Raw genomic sequence first — 6,000 nt, forward strand, 5'->3', positions numbered from 1 at the left:
AAGGGATGCGAGGTCAGAGCAGTTCAGTGATGGCACGAGCCAGGGAAACTGCTGGGGCAGAAACCCTGGTGGGAATGATGGACCAAACCAGCTACAGTGCTACCGTGCTTCTGGAAACATGTGGGTCACTGCAAACCCTATGAGCGCCACAGTGAAATTAAGACATGATGAAGGAACAAACCCAACCAGAAAGCTCCCGCCCCTGTTGAGTGCAGACGCTTAACACTAGCGCCCGGCAGAGGCTGTCTGAGCATGCCACGAAGGCCAGGGCAGCCCTGACTAGAGGAGCCAGAGGAACCACTTTAAGGTTGGGTCATATTGCCGTTCGCCTCCGGAGCAAACCTCTGCCCTCTGTAATTGCCATGATGACTAACCCACAGGAGCTTCAGCAGATTCCTCTCCAGCCCTCAGGAAAACAACATGAAATGTCTGATTCAAGCATGAGCTTGGCTTCGCCCTCCTGCAGCCAGCACACTGCCAGCCAGGGAGAGCTGGTTCCCCGAAGTGGCGCATGGGGGCACGTGGGAAGGGACAGCCTGCAGGGTGGAGGCAGCCAGGGGTGATGGGCATCCTGACAAGAGGTTGCCAAATACTTGGAATATAAATGGTGACCCTGTTACACAAGCAAGTCATCAAAAGCCACTTGGAGAAAAGCTATCAGAGAAGAAGAGGGAGAAGCTGGGACCTGTGCTCTCCTAATACATGGGATTAAATACAGAGATCCTCTGCATGAATATAAAGAGGGAAGTCTCCCCCCTCCTTCTGTAAGGATTTGCCTGTAAGAATGATTTTCACAGAGGCCCCTCTGTGAAAATCCCAGGTTGTACTCTGTTTCCTGTCCCATGGCCGTGAATTTGATGGGAAGGAAAAATTATGGATATTGATCACCCAGCAGTATCAAAGTAAGCCATGCTGCAGCACGCACAGCAGAGGTGTGGCAGGGTTCGCGGGTAGGACTCCTGCCTGGGCCCTCCCGAAAGGTGGCCCAGGCTCCCAGGAGCAGAGGGCAGCATGGGGTGCTCTACCCTCTCCCAAAGCTTCTCTTGTTGCAAGGAAAGCTGCACACTAATAAATAAAGCAAAAATGTACCCAAACACTGGAAATGTGCATTCAAGAGTATTTTTCCCTAGAAAGCCTCCATCTTGCTGCATGATAGATCCCAAGCTAAATTCCTTCAGCTTTGTGCTTACAGCAATTGTATCTGAGCCTCCCTGGGGCTGTCCCAGAGCGATATAGTTTGCTCCCAACTGGGGACTCTGGAGGTGCAAGGCAGAGGCCCACCTGCTCCTGCGCAGCCGTCAGGGCAGCACGTTGTCTGCAGAGGCCTGGATGTGAGGGGCACAGAGACCTCATTACCCCCAGGGTCTCTTTTTGCATCTCGGTCTTTGTGACCGAAGGGGCTCGGTCGCATCCTCCCAGTTGGAAACCACGTTATCCCATGCCGCTCCGGCTCTGGGACTGGGCTCTGCTGCTGCTGGCTGTGGTTTCTGGTCGAATCCCAGCTGGCTCAGGCCCGAGCTGAAGTAGGAGGAACTGCTGTCGAATGAAAAGTGCACATTGCATGATTGATGAACTCTTAATAGATCCAATCCCCCTCCCTCCCCCACGAGTCCCACTCCCGGCAAGGACCACAGTGTGCCCGCTGCAATTGCTCGCTTGGTAAGGGAAAGCTGTTGCCTGCTCCATGATTAACTTGCTGTTCGGTCCCCAGAAAGTGGCTGGGCCAATGGAGCTTTCATCGAGTCCATCTCACGTCTTTTTAAAATAGAGGTGGCTTCTTCATGTAATATCACATGGTGCCCAGCCAGCCAACAAGGCTGCTAATTGCCCCAGCAGCCCCAGCCTTTGCGCTGCTCGTGTGGCTTGGAGCTTTTGTTTGCAGGCGGGTCTGTGGAGGCGCTGTGGCCAGACGCCTGGGCCCCTGCGCCGTGCAGCACGCTGCGCCTTCGTGGGCTCCTTTGTGTCCCGGCCTGCTGGGCACGCACTGGAGTCTGGCACGGAAAGGGACAGCGTCTTGACCTGCGGCTCCTTCCTTCCTTACCCAGCTGACAGCTGTCTCTGGGGCACCTTCCTTAGCACTGTCCCAGGCAGGAGAGGGACCTGCAGGCACACTGAATTTGTGCAAGGAGCTGGGGCTGGCTCCTAGGGTGGCCAGAGCCAGCTTGCAGCTGCCAGGCAGGATTCATGCTATTGCTCCATCTTCTTCACCCTTTCTTTTTTCCCCGGCGGCCTCAGTTCAGTGCCTGGCCCTCCCTGCAGGCTGCGCCCAGGGCTTCCCACGGGGCTGGTGGGTGCAGAGAGCCCAGTGCTGGATCCTGCCTTCACATCATTCCTTGCAATGGAGCCCCAAAGACTGCCCATGGACCCCAGGGAAGTCAGCGCTGGAGGGAGAAGGGCCCCTTCCCTTCTAAGCCAGCCTCCACCATCTGCCCTTGCCCCCGGGCGCACGGCCAGCTCCCTTCTCTTCCCCGCAGCCCTGGGGGACTCAGGCATGGTCCCACAGTGGCAGCCGCGCCGGGTGCCCCGGCTCCCTGCCCAGGGCGCAGGGCAGGCTGGGGCCCCTCTGCCCGCCTGGCAGGAGCAGGCTGGCAGGGAGCTGAGAGCGTGCGGGGCTCTGCCCAGGGGGCACAGGCTAATAAATCGCAGGGCGACCGGCTTTGTTTTCTCAGCCCCACGCTAGTGCCATCTGCAATACACTGATGTCGCTGGGAAGTCCCGAGCTGCGTCTGCTGGGGTCCCCTGCCCCAGTGCCTCTCATCGCTCTGAGGTGGCCCTAGACACAGGGACACCAACAGGGCCCCCCCCAGAAGAAACATGGTGCAAAGGGGCAGCTCAGGCCAGTGCTAACTGCATGGTTACAACCCCCCGACACCCCTCTCCTGGGGCTGCTGGCAGCTCCCGTGTCCCAGGCTCGCCTGCAACGCTCCCGCTTGGAGGCCCTGGCTCCTGTTACTGGGTCTGGGGTGGCTGGAGGGAGCAGGGAGGAGAGAGGGTGCTACGGCTCCTACCTGCAAATAATGGCAAGGCTGGGACGAGCCCCAGGCCTGGCCTTGGCTGACGAGCTGTGTTTTAAGTGGGTGACCGGAGTTCAGAGCACCAGACGCCGTTGCAAAGGAGCTGAGTTGCTATTGAGCGTGAAAGGGGGTTGTTTATAATTTATGAGTTTTAAATGATGGGCCAAGAAAAAGTCTGGCTTGTGCCAAAGTGTCTCTCTCCTCGAGATTGCTTGTACAAACATTGTAAAAATGCCAGCGATCTCGCTAAAGTAACATTACTTCTAATAATTAGGTTATCATCGTGGACTTCTATCATGTTACAAACGAGACGCCTCTGCCAGATTCACGGAGAAGAAAGTGAATTTATTTACAACACGGTTCCCACACACACACTCCTCCTCCTCCCCCACTGGAGACTAACTCTGCAAACCCCTCTCTGCAACAGGAGGATAATACAGGCCAACAGAGCAACACTGAGGTGATTTCTCTGAAAACCCCCTTCTTCATCAGACCTGGGGGAGGGCTATTTACAAATGGCCTTTTCTTTCTTAATAGATTTTATGAAGGACTAATAGTGTAAGTCAGAGCAGACACTGTTTGCAGAATAGCCTACATAATGCTAAGGTGAGAAACACTTGGGAAAAGCGCATTGGATTACACCAGGAAAAGCCTTACAGAAATGGTAGTGTCCTGGCATTTTGCATTTGGAAGCAAATGATGTGAAATATATCATCTTTTGAAGAATGCACAAAAAAATCTACATGGACTGTTTCAGTCATGGGTACATTGGTTACAGAAGATTTTGGAGACACAAACATATATATATATATTTATGGAGTATTATATAATGAGTAGTGCTTAGTCTTACTTTTTATGACGTTTGTATATTCTGGTTATTCCTGGATGGAGCTTCTAAGAAACAATCTGTGCAAAAATTTCCATACAAAACAATTTTAGGGCTCGAAGTGATTAAAATATGTCTTCAATTGAAGTCGTTTATTCTGTTCTGTTTTGTTTACAGGTCTACAATACATATATCCAAATTTGCTTGGGTAAAAGTGAAATTTAACAGAAGATACACTTCTCAACGTAACACGACATTGTTAAAATCGCACAGAGGGGGGAAAAAGAAACTAAATAATATTTTGAATCGTTACTGTCCAGTCAAACACAACCAGCAGAAGAAGGGAGGAAAGCAAGGGGAAGGGGGGCAAAGAAGAAGAAGAAAAGAAAGAAAGAAAACTTGCCTACGTTGACCAGAATTGGAGGAGTTAAAATATTTCTCACAATAGGAATTCCAGGTCTTGTCATCAGAGGATGGAATAGGAGTTGCAGTGTTTGTCAAACTAGAAAGTGACGTATCAGATGGTTTTGTGGAGAGAATACAGATCTGATTAATCTGTAACTCAACACTGTTTAGAAGAGATAAACAGTGTGACATGTACCGTTAGGAACAGACTTTAATGACAACATTCACAAAAGAAGAATCTCTGGTAAATCTGGTGAGGGATTCAACACAGCCGTGTAACTAAGAGGAGGAAACACGAGGTTTCAGAGCATCCTGGGGGGTTTTTTTGTTCCTTTTTCTTTCTTTCTTTCTTCCCCCCCCCTTTTTTTTCCTTTCTCCCGCTGCTCAGCCCCCCCCGCTCCGGGCGGGCCGCGGCGCCGGGCGGAGGCAGCGCGGCCGCGGGAGCGCCCGGCGCCGCCGCCGCCTCCCCGCACCCGCCTTCGCGCTCCCTTCCCGCCCCACATATCTGATTGTCAATTCTCGTTCAAAGTTTATTTTTGTGAAAAGGAAGAGGAAAAGCTCAGGCTTCCAAAGATGTCTAAAAAATTGATTTATGGTTAGTATAAAGACAACAGTATAAATAACAAAGGAGACAGCAGCTGCTGCGCGGATTGCTATGGAGACCCTAATGAAATTAGCACTATTAGAGGGTTTCTAATTTTTTTGCATCCTAAGCTTCTAATTTCTTTACTATTTCAGATAGCCAGAATGTGATAAAAAGAAAATAGCCCACCGAAATAATGTCTGCGATAGATACCTATTCAATAAATAAATGCTAACCTCACCGAGGTTTTTGTATGCAGGATTTGATCGGAAACAAGACGGCCAAGCGACCCGCTTTGTGGATCGCTTTCTCAAAGCGGCTGCGCTTCTAGCTAAAAGGTGGCTTCACACAACCAAACGAGCTACCAATCAGCCTACGGAGGCGTTCAAAAAGTACAGACGATTTGAAATAAATACTTTAAAAATACTTTCAAGTTTTTAAAAAGTGTAACGGCTCTTTGTGTGATGCCACAGTTTGTTTTACTCTATTAATGACTTACAACTTGCTGTCTTAATTAATCCTTACATAAACTACAAACACCAGCCACTGTTACAACTGTTCAAGACTACTCTCTCAACTAGCTCAGACCGAATATACTAAATAGGTGAAATGTAAGTCACCATGGACCTGAATCGATCTCCCGAAGTATTGGTGAATAAATTCTACAAATATCCACATAAATACATTAAGACGAGGATAAATAATCAGTGATACAAAAATGTCTCGCTTAAAATAATAAATACATATCGTTTAGTCCGCTGCAATCCTTATATTAAGGAAGAATTCATAAATTAACTTCTCTGAAATAAGCTTATATGCAGGCAAGTTCCCACCGCTCACAACTGGTCTAAAACACCTCAGCATGACGCGCTGCTAATACTAATTGATCTATAAGACTTACCTTCAAGTACATAATTACCAGATTATTAGTCCCTTGGTTTGCAGTATATTGCACTGTCATGCTTAAAATAGCTAGAAAAGAAAGGCTCCTTTTCATGGACCTACTTAGAGTCGCAAAAAAAAAAAAAAGAAAAAAGAAAAAGGAAAAACAAAAAGAATGTAGCTGTTAGGGGAGACAAATCCACTAATACTGTTGGCCCTCGAGAGCAAAGTAACACTGTCACGTCAGAAAAGTGAGGTAATTCGGAGGTGCGCCCGTTCCGCTCGCTCTC

Source organism: Struthio camelus, chromosome 6, assembly GCF_040807025.1.
Source record: "Struthio camelus isolate bStrCam1 chromosome 6, bStrCam1.hap1, whole genome shotgun sequence".
Classification (NCBI taxonomy): Eukaryota; Metazoa; Chordata; class Aves; order Struthioniformes; family Struthionidae; genus Struthio; species Struthio camelus.